Raw genomic sequence first — 19,935 nt, forward strand, 5'->3', positions numbered from 1 at the left:
AGAATTTTACTTGGAAAATGTGTCTAGAGGAGTAAAATAAATGCCATTTACCCACCACTCCAAAGTATTAATTAGACTTAGCTGTTTGCCAGTTAACTACCAGAGGAGCCCACAGTGATTAGCTACACTAATTGGAATTTCAAGTGGCGCTGATAACCACACAAAGATAATAGGATTATACCTTCCTTCCCTGAAAAAAGAAGTAGCTTTGTCATAACTGTTTAGATGATGATTTTAAGCAGTTTCACACCTAACTACCCCCAGAGAAAGGGAACATTTTTAGATTCTATTTTTATTCCGACAAAAAAAGAGAAACAAAATTCTTCCAGGTGGCAATGAAAGTATAAAAGAATGTCCCTCTTTGTCTTTGGATCTCAACTTGCTCTCAGAGAAACTACCAACAGCACGTCAAACTGAGTCAGAAAGTCAGCTAGACCTGCCCCTCTCCACAGGAATATATTTTTAGTTTTGGTTCGCAGAAACTCTTTCAGAAATTTATGAACACCCCCATTCTCAGGATTGCCAAAACAATAAATATAACTTATATTTGGGAAGGCTGAGCAGATAGATACTATTATCTGCATTTTATACATTGAGAAACTACCATTTGAAGAGGTTGAGTCTTTCCCATTATTCTCTTCACCTGATAACATTCAGTGTTTTTAGAAATGAAGCATTTTCCAAGTCTGACAGATCCCAGAGGTATCGAGTGGCAGGGAGGGACTCCAATAAATTCTGTTCTCTATCTCCTTCCTAAGAGCCAGGCTCTGGACCAACTTCCCTAGCCAAGTTTGTTTGTTGGGTTCAGATACTTCTATTTGATCCTTATCAATAAAAATCCCGATCTGGCTGAGGAACTAAAAACCCTGCAAGTGGATCATGTTCACTGTCTTGTCACCTCTTCCAATGTTCGGGCTGGCTGTTGCAGACTATGACATAACCAATCAGAAAAAAAACTTGCACTAGACTAAAAAAAAAGAAAGAAGGTGGGGTTGGAAATCTTCCTTCTCAAGTGTTAAATATTCAGAAGAGATAAATTAACATATATTTAGTTTAAGCAAAATGAAAAGTAAATGCTAGTCACAAGGTAACTTGCACTTATAGTCAAAGTTCTGGTAGCCATGAGGTACAGATTTTACCACTGGGCTGATCAGGTTCTTTCAGCAACTTTAGAGGTCATAAGGTATGTTTTCCAAAGTAGAGGTATGAAGCCAGATTTACATTACAAATCTGTTTTGAAAAAAAAAAAAAGGATAAATTTAATTGTACAGCTACTGGTTCTACCCACACCTGAAAGCATGCCTTTTCTAGCACATGCCTAGCTCACATGAAGAATCTCAGGAGGTTCAAAAGGCATGTGGAGTTGCCATGGAAACTTAAGAAAGCCTGAAAAGCCAACATATCCCTACCTATCTCCACCATAAGCCCAGGGCATAATTTTAGACATTCTTTGAATTGGAATATGACATCTCCCAGAAAATCTCTATCTAAGTATTACTATTTATGAGAGAAAGCAATGATTACTCATGATTATGTTCCTGAAACTGAGTTTGGAAAATTTGAGTCAGAAGAAAGGCCTTAGGGGAATCATAGAGATACGTGTATTAGTGTAAAGGAAGGTAGAAAAACTCATGTATGGATCCTGAGGCCTTTTCTAGGGGAAACCAAGCAGAGCACAAGGCTTCCTAGGAAAAACATAAGGACAACATACTCCAGGGTCAGGATTTCTCAAGGTGGAGAGAAGTTGACCAATAGATGAAGAGAAGTAAATCAAAGGCAAACTTCCTTCACTTTGAAATTTTCACTTGGGCTAACCAAGAACCAGGAGGGGATTTCTGGTTCATGAGAATTTTAGGCTAACTAAGAAATAAGTTCCTCACCAGAATATAAACTTTAATGCAAGCAAAGTGTTTTATTGATTTTCCTACCCTAATGCCAAATACTGTGTGTCTGACTCTTAGGAAGTACTTAGTAAATGTTGAATGAAGAAAGGAAGGAAGGAAAGAAGGAAGAAAATGGTTGGTTGCAAATTTTTCTAAGTCTAAGAAAACTGAATCTTTGGCAGTCGACAAATTTTAATATCTGCAATTATGGGTAGTCAGTGCTATAATGGTCGCTTCAGAAGATATAGGAGATCGAATTAAATGTGTACTTATTGCCCTAAGGAGATAACTTGGAAGAGATTTTTGTGTTTCTGTATTAATAAAGAACAGGGGAGGGCAATGAGGGAGTAGCTATTGGGAGCTGGAGAGAAGGGGACCTGAGTTATGTCCTGGCAGAAAAATTAGTAAAACCGTTCACTTGAGATAACTCAAAAATTCGGCATGAGCACTCAGGAGTGGAGAGCTGCTACAGAAAAACCTAAATGTGTGGCATCTGGACTTGTGGAGTGGCCAGAGACCTGACCAACCTCAAGATGGCACTTCATGGTAGTCAGAAGGGCAGCAAGAAAATTGCTTTTGGAAGCTGGAGGAGCAAAACCTTAAGTTATATATGAGCAGATTAATTAGCAAAACTGTCACCTACAGAAACACGGAAAATAAAAAGGATACCTAATTAACTTGTGGATCTAGCTAAGGCTTTATGCAGAATGTGGAAAGTAGCACCTGGCATCTTGTAGTTGCTTGAGACGAGTCATAGGAGGAGTAAGATGAGCAAATGAATGAGCTGTTTGGTTTTTGTCAAAATGTAAAGGAAATATAAAGGATTTGAAGGTTCAGAAGTAAAACTAATTCTCATCCCCAGTGTATTTTGGAAAAATATTCTCAAAATAAGAAATCGCCTCAGGAAAAATATCACATCCAAGGCAGTACCAGTAAAACGGTGTCTCAAAATAAAGATCAAATCAAGGGTGTTGTTTATGAGAACTCAGAAAGATTTAGGGCAGTGCCTCATAAACTGTCAACTAGACAAAAGGGCTTCTATTAATCCTCTAAAAATATTAAAGGCATTGTCCCACAGCAGTGTGATTTACAGGCAAAATTATAGAAGGGTCCATCTTGAAGAATGTTATAAGAATGTGAATATCTAATAAAGTGAACCCATAATAAGATTTATAAGCAACCTGCAAAGTCTTTAAGAGAATTATACTACATTAAACATTGCCAGATTGGACCAAAAGAGAGAAACATTTCAAAATGAAATGTGAATTTCAAAATGAAAAGAAATCCCTGTGGTCTCAACCTTCTCTGAGCAGGATGAAGACTGAAAAAAAAAAATGGCTTAGCTACAATCATGGGCCATAGAGAACCACTCCCAGATATCCAACCTGGGCTCCAGCCAAGAGACTGGCAACATGTACCCAACTGGATTTTAGGTTTACTCAAGACTAGTGACTGCTATATTTTTCCCTCTTCCCCTTTTGTGAATGGGTGCTTTTATTGCAGTTTTTCTGTCTTTTCTCTACCACAGTGATGATGAGCAGAAGAGAGAAAGAGAACTTATCTATTTGTTTTACAACTATTTAGATTGAAAGCAGCCACACCTTTGAGTCTTTATTCTCCCTGGACCTGATTTAGATGATGAGGTTCTAGACTTCAAGCCTGAGCCTGATGCTGTAATGGAATGGGATTTTGGGAGTCTCAGAGACAGACTGTAGAAGAAGAATGTAGAGGAGGAATGAGAATTATTAGAATCCAGAGAATTGGCAGTGATAAAGAAATAATTTGTTAGCTGCCAACGAATCATGCCTTTGTGTAGTAGCCTCCCTGACTGACTCTGGGCTTGACCATGGACAAGCTTTGATCAATGGGACCTTAGCAAGTATGTTGCAAGGAAGGGCTTAAGAGGCACCTCATTTTGGTCTTATACTTTTGGAATGCTCCATCTTTAAAGCTAACTACCATGCTGTGAGAAAGCTCAGTTGGCTATGTGGAGAGAGAGAGCTATCTGAGCAAATTTATCAATCACAGTCAGTAATCCAAGTAAGCCATTATCAGAGAATAAAGAAGATATCTTGGTTATTCCAGGCCAACAAATATGGAGCATAGATGAGCTTCCTCCCTTGAGTCCCTTGCCCAAGTTGAATAATCATAAGTCAATATCTGATTGCTATCACTTTAATTCACTAAGTTTTGAAGAGGCTTATTATATAGCAATAGATAACTGAAACAGTGTGTACATTTCCGTTTTTTTTAATTATTCTTTTCTTTTTATAAATATACCACATGACTTAGTTTTCTCAATACTTAACTTTAATACCCAAAAGTGTGTTGGAAGGTTCCAAATTCCAACAACTTGAAGCTTCTGTTCAGTTGGGTTTCAGTTAACATAAATAATATAAAAATGACCATATAACATTTTGAATTATATGAGAAAACAAGTACTAACTTTCTAGTAGAAGACTAAGATTCTTTGAAAATACTGATGCTGGGATCTTAGCAAACTTACTTTCCACCATATTTTCCTGCTCTTTTTTCTTTATAGCACTTGTCACTGTGTGAAAATATTTATTTATTTGGTCACTCCTTTGTTAGCCTTGCCCCACACTGGAATATAACCTTTAGTCTGTCTTTTTCTATAGAACCACAAGCATTTAGATCATTCCCTGGTATATAGTAAGGGCTCAAAAAATACCATATAAAAGATAATGCTAATATAAGAGACACTTTTGGGGGGAGAAAAATGGATGAGTTAGAAATTAATGCTGTGTTCTGCAGCATTTGATATCCTCCTTTCCTTCCTGACATATGGCAGATAATATTTCTTAGCTCTCCTGTAGTTGGACTAAGGGCCATGAAACTAGTTCAGACCAATAGGCTGGGAGCACTTCTCAGTTGAAGCACTTAAGATCTAGTGCTGCTTATCCACGATCTCTTCCCCTGCCACAGGAATACTGAAGCTTCATCTGAGTTGCCAGGGATACCATGCTCCCACATTGAACATGACCACCTTGGAAAGCAGCCTGGAACTGTATGAGATTTTGCCTAAGCAAGAAATAAACTTTGTTGTGTTGAATCACTGAGTTATGAGGTGTTTGCTCCAGAAACACAACCACACCTATCTTGACTGATTGTGCAATGAGTATGTAATGAGTAATGATTGACAATGAGTATGTATAATTTAAGGACTCTGCAACTATAAAACCTAGATGGTCATTCATAGATTCAGTGACAATTTATTGGGTATCTGCCATGTGCAAAGCAGTGTGCTAGGTCAAGGAATATAAAAAAATATGAATTAGATACTGCTTTCAAGGAGTTTAGAGTTTCACAGGAGAGATAAATTGTGTGTGTAAGGAACTGTAGCACAAAGCAGAAAATTGTATCATAAGATAGGTCCAGGTAAAGCACCATGGAAATCTACCTAAGATGGATGTGATAGAGTCTTAGCATAGGTCCTTATGGGTATGGGAATTTATGAAAGTGAGAGGAATGATTTCTTGTTCATATGTGCTGTGGTGCAAAAAATCAAGCATTACGGCTACTATTTCCCCACATTCTCATTTCTCTGTACACTTCCCCTCCAGACTTGTTATGAGTTGAATTGTGCCCCCCATTAAGATAGTAAAGTCTTAACCTCAGAATGTGATCTTATTTAGATATAGGGTCTCGCGGAGGTAATCAAGTTAAAATTAGATTATTAGCGTGGACTTGAATCCAACATGACCAGTGAAGTTATAAAAGGGGAAATGTGAAGATAGGCATGCATACAGGAAGAATGCTAAGTGAACATTATGGTGGAGACCAGGGTGATGTGTCTACAAGCCAAGGAATGCCAAAAATTGCCAAAAACAAAACCCTCCAGAAGTTGGGAGAAAGGCATGGAACAGATTCTTCTTCCCAGCTCTCAACAGGAATCAACCCTTCTGATACCTTGATCATGGACCTCCAGCCTCCAGGACTATGAGACAACACACTTTTGCTGTTTAAACTGCCCAGGCTGTGGTGCTTTGTTACAGAAACCTTAATGAACCAGTGTAAGCCTTAAATAGATGCATGAGACAGGGAAAGGAATAAAAGCCTGTGACTATTCAGCCAAGTCCATGTCCCAGCTGCCCATTATCTGTTTCTCTTTCCTCCTCTTTACTGGCAACAGATCAGGTTGATGAGGAAAAGGTGGAAAGCAACCAAAAATTTCTGGCTATCATTGCCAGTGATGGAAAAAAGAAAGAAACGTGTGTGTGCACGGGTAGGTTTTTCAGAGAATCTGATCAAGCTACTGGAAAAGGACAGGAAAGCGGTAGGGTGTGTGTCTGTGTGTGTGTGTGTGTGGTCATTCTGTTTGCTTTTTTCCTCCTAAAGTGAATGTCTTTTAAGCAGAGTTTTTATTTTTCCCCCAGAACAACCAAATTTAACAAAAAATATAAATTTTAACATGCTCTAAAACCTTTCAATGCTCGTATTTGAAATTTTCTCAAGCTCTATGGGTGTGTATAGCATTAGGATGGTTTGTTTCCTATTATTGCAGTGGGATTCTAACTTATTCACTATCTGGACCTTCCACACACCAATATAGAGAAGTCCCTTTGAGCATGTTTCCCACTCTTGGTCTCTTATGCTCTTTTCACATAGAAGAGGCAACATGAAGTGACACTAGCTCTTAATATGGTTTGTAAAAGTACTTCCGAAAGCAATTCCAAATGAGGAGAACCAAAATATTTGGAGTAATGTCAGCATCTCTGGTAGAGTAGACTCTACAGTCTCCCCTGGTGACCACTTTAAAATGCAAATCTTTTAGTTACCTAAGTTCTGATTGGGTTTTCCTTTTTTTTCAGCCTCACTAGTCTGTAGTCTCTGTTTGTAGGATTCCAAACATACATTTTGCCCCTCTTACAGGTTTTGCCAGCCATTGCCAACATACTGACAGAGTGACAAAATGTGCATTGCATTACTACACACCTTACAAAATGCACAAATGACACAATTTCTGCCCTCTAGGGAGGATAAAAAGAATAATGGAAGAAATGCTATTTCCATCAGTGCATATATTAATATTTGACTTAATAAAAAAATGCTCATCTACAGAAAAATAATTTCTCTTGAAGTTAAGCTTTATGATAGATCTAACAGTAAAGGGAAAAGGAAAAAGGTCATAGGGCTAATAATAATAATTAGCACTTATGTTGGCACTTTCTGTCTTCAAAGCATTTTTTGAAATATTAACTTGTTAATCTTCCCAACATTCTTGTCAAGCCTATAAAGCTTTAGGTTCTGATGTTCCCTCCAGTATAATCCCATATAATATGGGAACATTCATTTTATTTTTACCCAGAAACACCATGGAAGTTCTGATTAGCCCATATGGCATCTGATACCCAGTCAGTTCCCAAAACTTAGGCACAAAGAAGAGATGCTACTTCCTAGCTTGTTAGTCCAGAGACTCACTCCAAATTGAAGGGTCTGCCTAAGAAAAAGGATCACCATTAAACATCTATCCGTATTCTATCAAAGAGACTCTCTGTTTTTCTCCATTTAAATCATGAGCTCCTCAAGGAAATGGACTGCATATTTTTTGTGTTGGTTCCAAGGATCACCTAAGTCTATGTTGGCTCTGGTGGTGCTTAATAAACAAACATTCACTGAATAAAAATGAAGTCTTTATTGAGAACCTGTTATTAAACTGTGAAGAATAAATAACATGTGGTATCTTTCCTGCCCTCTAGGAACTTAGCATAGAAGAGGAAGCAGAACTTATGTACAAGAAACAACTGGATACAGAACACAAGTAAGTGCCATGATGTGTGACACAAGGAAGGAATGCCAGGGAGGGGGGATTATATACATGTGTCTTCCCAATACATTGACTTTCCTTCCTTCCTTTGAGTTTATGTATGTTTGTCTGACCAGCTTTTAACCTGCAACAAATTGTTATGATAGTAAAACACTAATATTTCCTAGACGACTTAATATAGAAACTCCACTCATTTGGAAATTACATACATTTAAAGAGTTCTTTCTGTACAAAACAACAAAAACATATAGAAATAAACACACACACACACACACACACACACACACACATAAAACTTTAATTCTGACCCTTAGTCTAAACTAAAGTTTCAGGATGTTTTGAAGAAACGGTAATAGAGCTCCAAGCTTTACCTGAAAAATTTTAAGACTTTTATGAGGTTGAGGAAAGCTGATTTCTGAAAGAGAACTTTCCTGAACTTCTTCTTAAGGCAGAAATTTGTTTTTCATTCCTTTCCTTCGCATGTGAGTTTTGTAGCAATTGTGGAAATTCATACCTCTGGTACCCGTGTGAATCCACTGCACTTTTTCCAGGATATTCTGAATCTTGTCGGGGTATGGTACAGGTGCCACCTGTCATGTCCAAAACAGAATTCATTCTCTTCCCCTCAAACTCATATCTGTTCTTTTCCCCAGCTAAGAGGCCCACCAAACCCGCAGGCACCCGTCAGGCTCCCCTCTCGCGAACTCCAGCTCGTCAGCCACAGAATCCACCTCCTCAGCCTCCTTAGAACTACTTCCAATCCTCTTCCTGCCATCCCTACTGTCTTGGGTTCTGCTTCACGATCAAGGTCAGGGCATCAGTCTGTCCACATCATTCTTTTTCCCCCTGCCCCACTCACTCTAGCCTCCAGACTCACCTCTCTTCAAGCCCACCTTGACTTCACTACCCGCACACCTGTGGATTTATTGTCTCTAAGCTCCAAATACACCATCCTCCCCTGCCCTTCTTTGAGACCCCGAGCTGAACCCAAGTAACCATTTCTCTTTGGCAAGGGGGCACGATGTTAGGCCTTAAGAGTAGAGATGCTGGAGGGAGGATGCAAGAGGAAAGGACTTGTCTTCTTGGTTTCAGAGTTTTCCTTCCCAGAAGCATTGTGTGTAGCTTCCCTGCCTACCCTCCGCTCCCTTGCAAGTGGTGTGTGGGAGATCCAGTGACGCAAACACTCCCACGAGTTCCGCCCGCACTCCAGCAGGTGGCTCCTGCTAGCCAGCCCAGCCTGCACCCCCTCGGTGAGGCTACCTCTCTGCCTTCTCCTGGACCACAGGAGGTGAATCACAGCCTTGGCAGTGGGAGACCGATGCCTCTTCCAAGTTTGCTCCTTGCTCACAGGCTCTCTCAGCCTTTTAAGAAATGACTACTCCCTACATCTTACTCCTGTATTCTTGAAGAGTTCTCTTTATACTTCTTAGGAGGGAATACCCTTTAACTAGCTAATAATTTGTATGCAGTAGTACATTTTCCCTGTTCAAATTGCTACTGTGCTTTTCGTCTCCTGGCTGTATCCTCACTGGTTCAGTACTTCTGTTCTAAATATAAATCAAATCATCTCAACTCCCGCTAAAATTCTGCATGACTTCTCATCGTGTGTAACATTAAATCTAAATTATCTTTGGGTCCAAAACAAAAGTCTAACATCACACAGTTTGACTGTCACCACGGATCAGATGAACCCAGTTGAGATTAAAGTGCTGCTTGTTTTCGTGCTTGGTGGACATGGCGTTTGACCACGTGCCACCAGGGGTCACCCAGACATCCTCCACTCCCCTTGTTTGCCGCAGCTCACCTCCAGCCAGAACCCTTGGACCATAATCCAGAAGCACCTATTCACTGCCCACTAAGCTCCAGGGTACCCACAGATAAACAGCCACAGCAGTACTGCTTCCTCCCATCATTCCAGCTCAGCCCAAAGGCCTTCAGCACACTCTCTGAAATGATAGATAACAGTCCACTGGAAGAATTTGAGGCATGTTGCAGACAAACTTTTCTCCTTGTTTAAGTCTTCTCAGATATGGCTGGCTCTGTTTCACTTCAAAAAGCCTGCAGCCACCCGGCAAAAAACATGTCCCAGGCTGTCATATCTTTCCCCCTTTCCCACAGACATCCCCAGGAGCCCAATTCATCACACCCTTAACGCCCCCCTTCAGATTTATCTGTCAGGGCAAAGGACCCAGATTAAAAATGAAACAACCATGTCACTTGCTTGACAAGGGGAGACCCAGTCTGCCAAATTTCCATCTCTATCACCAGGGAACAGGACTTTAAGAAATAAATAATAAATGCTTCCGGACCTGGGGCCACCTACCCTGGAATACTTAGGGGCTTCTTATCTTGGAGCAACAATTTTTCCAGGTAATAGGTTAAGGCATATATATATATATATATATATATATATATATATATATGATTACCGGTAATTCTTCTGCACTGTTGTTCGTGACTTATTTGAGATGCAGGGCACACGTATTTAAGAATTAACACCCCTCTCTCCTCACTCACACCCTTAGAGTGATCCCACTTCCTGCTATCTTCTAGTGCAGAATAGACACAAAGACTAGTTACACTAGGGGAGTTATTACAATCAGGCTCTTTTATATCTTTAAGGCAATTACAGGCAAAGACAAGAGGGCCTAATGCACAGCATTTTCAGAATTCGTAATTTCGGCATCACGTCTTGCCAAGCCATGATAACATCCAGATGTTGCCCTATTGAAAGGTGTTAAATAGAATAAACCTCGAGCCAAGAGTGCTTCCATGTTTTATTTTGGGGGCTTGGCTTCCAAAATGTAAAGTATATGTATTTTTTTTCTTTAAACCATCAGAACTTCAGCAGTTTAAGAAATAATGTCCTGGCCCGCGTGATGTCTTAGTGTCTGGTAATAATAGTGGTAGCAGTACTGTTTTATTTCTTTAATGAACACATATAGTGCTTACTGTGTGCTTTTCAAATACTTAGTTCTCTACATGCCCTATGCTGATACAACAACCTTCACCATAGATTTCCCCAGATTGCTATCTCATTCCAGCTGGACATTATGAAATGCCACATCATCCAGGGTTGTTTGCATGTAATAGGAATGGTACTGCCACTCACTGAAGACTTGCCAGGGGCTAGGATAGAGTGTCCTCATGAATCCACGAAGAGAAGGTACTGTGCTCATTCACAGAGCTTGCCTAAGACTGTGGGAGGAAAAAATTAAATCCTAAAGTCAACACTTAACTAGTCACATCCTGGGTACAAGTTACCTGGGAGACATTTGGAGGTGGCAGGGTTTTTCTTTCCAAAGTAGACTACCCATGCCATAAAGGGGCGGCTTACTCTGCTCACTTGGCAGGTCCATGCCGAGTGCCTGGTATGTCTGTGTGAGCCCCTGTACTCAGTGTCTTTATGGTCTCACACACATGGGCTCTGCTGTGTGCTGGGTGCTGGGTGCTGGCAGAAAGTATGGCACAGTGTGCTAGGGGAGTGCTTTGGAAGGACACATAGCCCATTCTTCAGATATCCAAGGATGGCCTCCCAAAGTCTAAGGAATAACCCCCGAATGAAAAAAAAAAAAGTATTGCATTGCCAGATCCACGGAGCCTTTTTTTTTTTTTTTCTGCCTTTGTCCCTGAGATTGTCCTCCTGAATTAAATGATTGGGGGTAGAGGGTTTAACTTTGAAAGTCCAGTGTCAGATGCATCTCCTTATATTTGTCCCATTCTGGAATGTTGTTGTTGTTTTTTTTAATATTTATTTATTTATTTATTTTAGAGAGCACAGTGAGTGCAGGGGGCCATGGCAGGGGCAGAGAGAGTCTAAAGCCGATGCAGGACTCAATCTCAGGACCCTGAGGTCATGACCTGAGCCAAAACTGAGAGTCAGACCTTTAATCGACTGTGCCACCCAGGCACCCTCACCTTTTTAAAAAAGACTTATCCATTCTGGAATGTTTTTTTATGTTCTTTTTTTTTTTTTTTAAGATTTATTTATTTATGATAGAGAGGCAGAGACACAGGCAGAGAGAGAAGCAGGCTCCATGCACCAGGAGCCCGACATGGGATTCGATCCCGGGTCTCCAGGATCATGCCCTGGGCCAAAGGCAGGCGCCAAACCGCTGCACCACCCAGGGATCCCTGGAATGTTTTTTTAAATGAGGCTAGCATTCTCACCAGTTTCTTATACCAAGAAGGTCCTTTGTGACATTGCCCAGCTCCTTTCAAGAGCCAGCATGTGAGCTTTCTGGCTCCTTAGCAGGCAGATGCAGACAGCACCAACAAACCTCTTCCCCCTATGAGCCTAGAGAAAGAGTGCTAACTGCATATCCTTCAGGTGAGACAGAAGAGATGCTTATCTTAGATCCATGAACTATCTCCCTCCATAATTCAGGAAGCTGGAACCAGTACAGAAAACAGCTTATCCTAGGGAAACTGTGGCTTTCTCCATGGATATAGAACAAGGTCAAGGAGTGCAGGCTATTTATTGTATCCCATGGACTGGAGATGAGGGTAGGGTACAATGCCTCTGGGTTACTATCAGGAAGTAAAGTGTAGGCGCTGTCTGTAGCAGCAGTATCCTGAAAAATTTCAAGTCACTCAAAAAGCCAGTCTTCCAAAATCAGGCTACCATGTCTAAGTCAGGCAAGAAGAGAAGAATGAGACAAAGTAAGAGGCCTGGAGAGAGGAAAACTGCCAGAAGCTTACAACTAGAGAAGAGTTTCAGAGCAGAAGGAAGAGAGGAGAGCCCTGAAGAAACTCTATGGAGCCAAGAAACAAGCAGCTACAGAGGACCAACAAGGATCTCTGCAACCCAGACAGGGGCATGCTCTGAAGTTTTAGAGGAGGCCAGAAGGTTGCCAATACCCTCAGTTCATAGCTGGCAGGGGAAGGAAGAAAATGCTTCCACTATCGCTGCTAAGTATCGGCCTCCACAGAGAAGCTTCAGAGCAGACCACTCATGTCAGAAACATGCTGCCATTTTGATCCCGGTTGGAATCCCCCTACCTTCCAAACTCAAATCTGCTGGATCCACACTTTATGTGACCTGACAATGACCCTACCCCTAGAGGGTCTGGAATGAGGGCAAGAAGAAAAATGTTCCCTTCTTACCAAAAACAAAGGGCGTAAAACTGAATGTAATTCAAGGAGTTTTGAGAGCACATATAATTTGGGGACACAAAGATGAGAGAGACACACTCTCCCTCACTGAAAGAGCTCAGAGAACCCAAAGTGAAAGATAGATCGGTCAAATAATTGAAAAATAATCCAGGCTCTCATTCATTCGATAAACATCCTCTGCTCACAGTTGGAAGGTAAAAATATATGCAGTCTCATGGGAGTACAGAGATGGTACCGCTTTACCAAGGAGACCCAGAGGAAGTAGGAAGAAACTGAACAATCTGAGCTAAGAAAGGATTTTAAGGTGTGTTTGCTCACCCTGCTGAGAAAGTCCTTATTATTAGGGGCAAGGTGAGATTGGGACATTTGCAATTAGTGGGGAAGAGATGTGACATTTATTTAAAAAAAAAAATCCATGTCCATGAAGACTATAAGCTTTTTGAGGATAAGAACAAAGTCCTCCTCACCCCATGATCCCTGCTTTGCATTAATACCTGCTACATAATAGTTAATAAATATGTATTTAAGTAAACTGACCTGAGGTATTCCAATTGTTGTTTTTTCTAATTTTACAAATGGCATCACAGACTGAAAAACGATGAAAAGCAAAGGAGGAAGGCTAATAGTTTGACTTAAAAAGTATTTTTAACTCCTTAGATAAAGAAGGCTGAAACCTGGGTTTAGGATTTCTTTCATATTTTTTTTTAAAATCAATGATTTAAACTGTCTTGAAAAGTGTGTAAAACAAGGCCTGTGAGGTTGCAGAGGGAGAAAGAGTCAGGAACCAGGGGCCAGCTGCTGGCCCACGGATGTTTGTTATACATTTGTTCCAGACATTCATCATGAGCTCAGCAAGGAAGCAACAAGCTTGCCAAATCAATAACATTTCTATCATGTTTCATCTCTTTGGATTTACAGAATGATTTGGTAATTCCACTTCTCAAGCTGGCACATCTTGAGCAAATGAGGATGATTAGCCCCTTCGGCTCTTTATCCGAAAGTTGCCAGCCTCCTGTGAGAAGTCAGCTTTCTCCCCAAACATAGGAAACGTTTAAAGGGGATTATTGCTTTGGTCCCTCCTGAAGATGCAGGGGAAGTTTACCTTGGATCCCCCACCCAGCTTGGGCCCATCTTACTCTCTCGCTGGCTCAGCTCTGGGGCTCCCCACGACAACAGCACTGACAAAAGATGGTGCCAAGAGAGGTGACTTTTTAAGTATCACACTGATCCTGCTGCAGCCTTGGAAGCATCATTCCAGCAGACAAGAAATCAGTGCTGGAAGCCCAATCCAGTTCTCAACAACGGAAAGTATTTGAGCGTGCTGCCTGAGTAGCCCAGGCCAACCCTGGGGAGCTGCCTTTATTCATTAACAGCAGTTCCTGAGTCTTGCCAGTTAATAGAAGACGCTCTCCAGAGACATGAGCCATCACTCCTTATTTGGCGTCAAGGATCTTGATTGCAAACTGAAGACTCCGAATTGAAGAGGAAGTGGGGCTGAGGGGGTGGGAAGCAGGCAAAAGAGGAGGCCAGGATGAGAGGAGGGTCAGGGAAAGAAATGGACTGGCAAACTGAAGAGGGGCACACACGCAGGAGATGCAGATACAAAGAGAAGACAGAAGGAACAAAGCAGAGACGAAGTAGACTGAGCAGAAATGTTTTTCAAAACAGAGCTCATTATTCTTTTTGTAGACATGCGAATTGCAGGTCTCTAATGCCACTGAGGCGGCCTCGGATGCTACAGGCTGGCCCTGGTTGTTTCCTGAAGGGCCCGTAGAGTGGACCAGAGCCTGGGTGAGGCCAGCAGATGATTGGAAAGGAAAAGGGAGCAAGCTGCTTTTTAATTTGGAGAGTAACATCCAGGAAGGGGGGCTGTTATCCCAGGAGAAAGCTGCCTGCATTTAGAGCTGACTCCAAAGAAGAATTGTCAGATAAAATGTGGGAAATAATTCAAGGGTAATGAAGAGAAAATAGAGGCTTATATCCATACTGTCCTGTCTGCTCTTGCTCAATGAGTCTCCTTCGCTTCTCTTCCCTTCACTCTTGTTCGTGGCTCTATTCTTTGCATCAGGAGAAAATAACATAAGGGCTCACTATGTTTCCAGCAAAAAAAAAAAAAGGAGAAAAAAAAAGATGAGTAATTTCCATAATATATTATTACATCAGGAAAATTTAAATTTAGTGTTATAAATCTTTTTTGTTCACCAAATATGCTGTCAATTTGAAGAACAACTGTTTGGTTCCTTCTACTTTATCGTGTGTGAGCTTAATTAATCACAATGGAATCCTATTCAAACTATTTTCCAGCCCAAGAGGCAATTGTTTTCTATAGCACGATGTTTCCTCCTAACTAAGGATGGCACTAAACTGGAGAAAACATTAAAACCCTGATGCGCATCATAATGAACTCCATGCAAAGTAGTTATATTAATGTAATGGAGTTGAGATCTTAATTGCAGTCGTGTTTATATTTGCAACCTCCTTTTTTAAAGCCTTTTTATTTTACTAAATGATTTGAACGACGAGGTAGGAGAGGTTACTTGGCCTGCTAAATAGAGATGGGTTTCACCACACTAAAGGAGGAAAAATGAATCTGGGAGGGAAGACTGGCTAATTTAATTTCGTAAAGTAGGTTTTATTCTCAGTTGATAATGGCTAAAATTGCTCTGTGAAAGCAGTCTTTCCAGAGCCAGAAAATGTTCCCTGGACGCTTAAAAAGAAGCATGTCCAAGAGCCCTTTTTGTTCCTCCCTATGACAACCATTAGCTGCCACTGAAAAACCTCCAGCTCGAGTGCTGAATCCTGTATGAAGCAATTTAGGCAGATGCATCCACTGGCCTCTGATTGAAAGAGCTGATAGATGGTAATACACCTTCCAGCCAAACTCCGGATGGGAGAGATTGCACAGTAGGAGCTGGAGGGAAAATCCTCCAGACAGCCTTATATAAAATAGACATTTAATTAAGAATTATTGCCTGATGGATGCAAGAATGAATGAATGAGTGAGTTAATGAGTTAGTGAGTGATAGTGTCAGGACTTTAGTCATAGGACGGGACCCTCCCCTCTCAGCTTTCTCTCTTGTTCCTAATTATCACACACATACTAAGAGGAAATATAGTCACAGTTTGTAATTAAAACTCATGAATGTGGACACTGGGAAAATATTATACTTCCCTTCCATAGCTTAGCCAGGAACTATCCTGCTATGTGCTAGCTGTTTTATCAGAGGGAGAGGATGGTGGTGCTATCTGGTTACATGGTACCTTTCTGAGAAATTTCTCTTGGGTCTTACTGTTCTTCCCCAGAGCAACATTTTATTATACAGAAACAAATAACTGGATAAGCCAACTTTGCACTCTTTGTTGGGGCTGCCGGGGAGCTCAGGATTAGTCCTGCAACCAGCCTCTAGTACCTGTGCTGCCCTAGGCAGGCAGATGAAGCACTCACCCTACCCTTGACTTTAGCCTGTTGCCTTCTTTTCCTGTTTTTAACTCCAGCTTGTTTCTTTGTTTATTTACATATTTAATTATTGCTTGTGCAATGTGGATTTTGATAATCAATCAGATCTTTCTCAATGGAGGAAAAAAAGAAAAGAAGAATGAGTGGAAAGAGATAAAGAGAGTTGAATTAGATGCTATGAAGCTTTCAATCATTCAGAAACATTAGTGTTTTCTCATGGCATGCCAGGCACCGTACTGGCTGCTGGGGAGTTTACAGTCCAATAGAGGAGACAGATGAGAAAACATAAATTATTATAGAGCTTAGAGTGGTACTACCTAAGTATGAACAAAATGCCATGATGTAAGTAGAAAGAGCCACCAACTCTATCTATGAGGATTCCTATCAGCCTCACTAAGGTGAAAAGGAACTCATCGGGTGAAGGAGAGAAGAAAGCTATCCCCAGCAGAGGAAGCATCACATGCAGGAGTACAAAGACATGAAAGGGAATGAGAGGCCCCATTTGACAGAAGTTGGGTATGTTTGGGGTGGGAGAGATTAGGAGGACAGAGTGTGAGGAATAAGAAGTCAGTCACAGTCAGATTAATGGAGGCCTGGAATAACAACCTATGGTGTTTAGATATTTATCCAGGGCGTTGAGAAGCTAGAAGCAAGTTCAAAAACAAGACAGCCAGGTGTCAAATTTACCTTCTCCGAAGAAGTCTCTTGGGATCAGAACAAAGAGATACAGGAGAGAAAGTCCACCTAAGTTCTCAAGGTTGATGAGCAATGTTGAGAGTAAGGATCAACAGCAGACAGATATATAGGCATCTCTGAGCTAGAATGGCAGGGCTGTCCTTAACTGATTGGCCACAGAATCAGGAATGATAGTGCATAGCTTGAGAGATGGAGGATAAATGCCAGTCTCATCAAATACAGACTAGAAGAGGAAGAGGACACTTAGCTGGGAGATGCCTTCAGGACATTCGGGAGAATAGCAGAGAGCTAAAAATACAGATCTGGAGCGTGGGGATGGTACCAAGATGAAGAATTAGATTTGACATTTTTGTGTATAAATAGCACCTAAAAAGTAATAAAGAAGACAAGATCACTCAGGACATGAACAGGTACAACACAGAAGAAAATATGGAGCTCCGTAGTTGGGAGTTTTTAAAAAAATGTTATCAAGGGAGTAACTAAATCTCCTTTTCTGGCTTTTTTTTTTTTTAACACTAGGCTTTCATCTTCCTGGAGTAGTTTGGGGTAGCCATTCTAACAGGCAGACCTATCTGCCAGGTAATCTTTAAAATGAGTTTAGGTAGCTCTCCCAGGGAGAGCACTAAGCTTGTTGGAAGAGCGGTCAGATACCCAGACTCCTTACATTGTGTTGAAAAAGCACTGCACAATAACATTAGCAGGAGGCCACCTCTCAGTGCTTGGAAAAGAACACCTAATATCCCCCAGGGGACCAATGTCATGTTTGGAAGCAGCAGCAGAGGTAAAGAACTGGGCTGTGTGCCAGTATAAAGTGGTGTCTTCAGGCTGTTTAAAATACATCAGAAGCTATGAGTGTTGCTTTAAAAAAACAGGAGTGTCAAGTGGTAAGGAACTATGTTGATGTCCAGAATATATAAACGTCAAGGATAGAGACTGCCCGCTAAATTTAGGTGTGGATGAATGACACCAGGAGTCAGGATGCTGGCATGTTTAAAGAATTAAGTGAACAAAGAGAGTAAGACAGAAGGGAGAGAGGCAGGAAAGAAAAAAGTCCTTGGAAGGGAAGAGAACTGAAGGGCAAGGAAGAAAGCAGCCAGTAGGGGCCAGTATTGATGACCTGGCCATGAGACAGGGGCCAATATTACCAAAATAGCCAAAGAGAGAGGGTGACCAGAGAGTGCTGAGGGAGAGAAGAGATCAAGAACGGACAGGATTTCTGGCAGTCAAAGGTAGAGAGATATAGTTAAATAGAAAGTAAAGAATGTTGCTGAGTCAACATGGTTCTGACCTGATGCAACTGGCTTGTAGTCAGGAGCCACTAGCTCAAACACTGAGCTCTGACATCCACTGTGAGGAGAAAGGCCATTGTCTTAATTTATTTGAGTTTTTGTTTTCAGCTTTGTAGAATGGGAATAATGCTACCCCTCTTTTTTTAAGATTTTATTTATTTATTCATGAGAGGCAGAGAGAGAGAGAGGCAGAGACACAGGCAGAGGGAGAATCAGGCTCCATGCAGGGAGCCCAATGTGGGACTTGATCCCGGGACTCCAGGATCATGCCCTGGTCCGAACAAAGGAAGGTGCTAAACCTCTGAGCCACCCAGGGATCCCCAGTGTTACCCATCTTTCTAGGATGCTTGAAAGTCTAGGATGCTTGAGATGATAGATCAGAAGTTCTGGATCAGAGTATCATAAATACCAAATAAATATTTTTATATGAATGAATGAATGAATGAATGAATGAATGAATAAAGGCCAGATTGTGAAAAGTTTTGTTCATCTGGTTTACAACTGACATAAAGTCTAAAGGATTGACCAGAACTCTAAGAAAAAGAAAAAAAATAGTGAAAGATATTATAGGGGAAAGGAGAGAAAATGAGTGGGAAAAATCAGAGAGGGAGACAGAACATGAGAGACTCCTAACTCTGGGAAAGGAACAAGGGGTGGTGGAAAGGGAGGTGGGCGGGGGGATGCAGTGACTGGGTGACGGGCACTGAGGGGAGCACTTGATGGGATGAGCACTGGGTGTTATACTATATGTTGGCAAATCAAACCTCATTAAAAAATATACAAAAAATAAATCTTATGTCCATTAAAAAAAAAGAATTTACACATGTTACAGGTTGAATTGTGTTTCCTCCCTCCACTTTCCCACACACACAGAAAAAATATATGTTGAAGTCCTAACCCCAATATCTCAGAATGTGACCTTACTTGGAAATAGGGTCTCTGTAGCTTTAACCAACTTAAGATGAGCCCATTAAGGTGGGACCTAATCCAAAATGACTGGTGTCCTTATAAAAAGGGGAAATTTGGACACAGACACACACAGGGAGGATGATAAGAAGATGCAGCAAGAAGACCATGTGAAGACGGAGGTAGAGATTGTAATTATGCTGTCACAGGCAGAGGAATACCAAGGATGGATGGCCACTACCAGAAGCCAGGGAGGTTTCTCTCCTACACAGTACGGAAGGAGCCTTGCCAACTTCTTGATTTTGGACTACTAGCCTCCAGAACTATGACACAATAAATTTGTTATTTTAAGCCATCCAGTTAGGGAACTTGGTCAAGGCAGCCCTGGGAAACTAATTAACATTTAAGTTCAGAAAAATATCAAGAGGGAGGTGGAAATCCATACTGTGCACCTAAACCTACCGTCAACAGTTTCGACAACAGGACAACTTGACCTCGCAATTCTGCACATTATCACTACTCAGGATTCTTTTGATTGCAGCTAATAATATGCAACAATGACCAGTGTGTCTGGAACGACAGCAGGCAAGGTAGGAGGAAGAAGGTGAAGTGGTAAGGCAAGTCCCAGGCAGGCCAGAGGCTGGGGCTGCAGAAGGTGATTTCCTATGAGGGAAAAATCCATTCTATTTGTCCAACTGACAGAGAAACAGCAACATAGATGAACGAGAAACAAGGCAAACGTAGAATATGGTGCCATTTGTATTCTTTATAAAAATCACAGCATTCACATTGTTTTGGCAG

The 19,935-nt window shown here is 41.2% G+C and overlaps 1 long non-coding RNA gene across 1 annotated transcript in view; it reads left to right on the forward strand.

The window, feature by feature from the left end:
* Positions 1-19,935, forward strand: part of LOC144287971 (uncharacterized) — a 111,710-nt gene that overhangs the window by 37,080 nt on the left and 54,695 nt on the right. Inside the window, exon 2 of the long non-coding RNA XR_013355901.1 lies at positions 7,604-7,665. This is a non-coding gene — a long non-coding RNA (uncharacterized LOC144287971). The remainder of the gene's footprint in view (positions 1-7,603; positions 7,666-19,935) is intronic.

This window comes from Canis aureus, chromosome 17 (genome assembly GCF_053574225.1).
Source record: "Canis aureus isolate CA01 chromosome 17, VMU_Caureus_v.1.0, whole genome shotgun sequence".
NCBI lineage: Eukaryota > Metazoa > Chordata > Mammalia > Carnivora > Canidae > Canis > Canis aureus.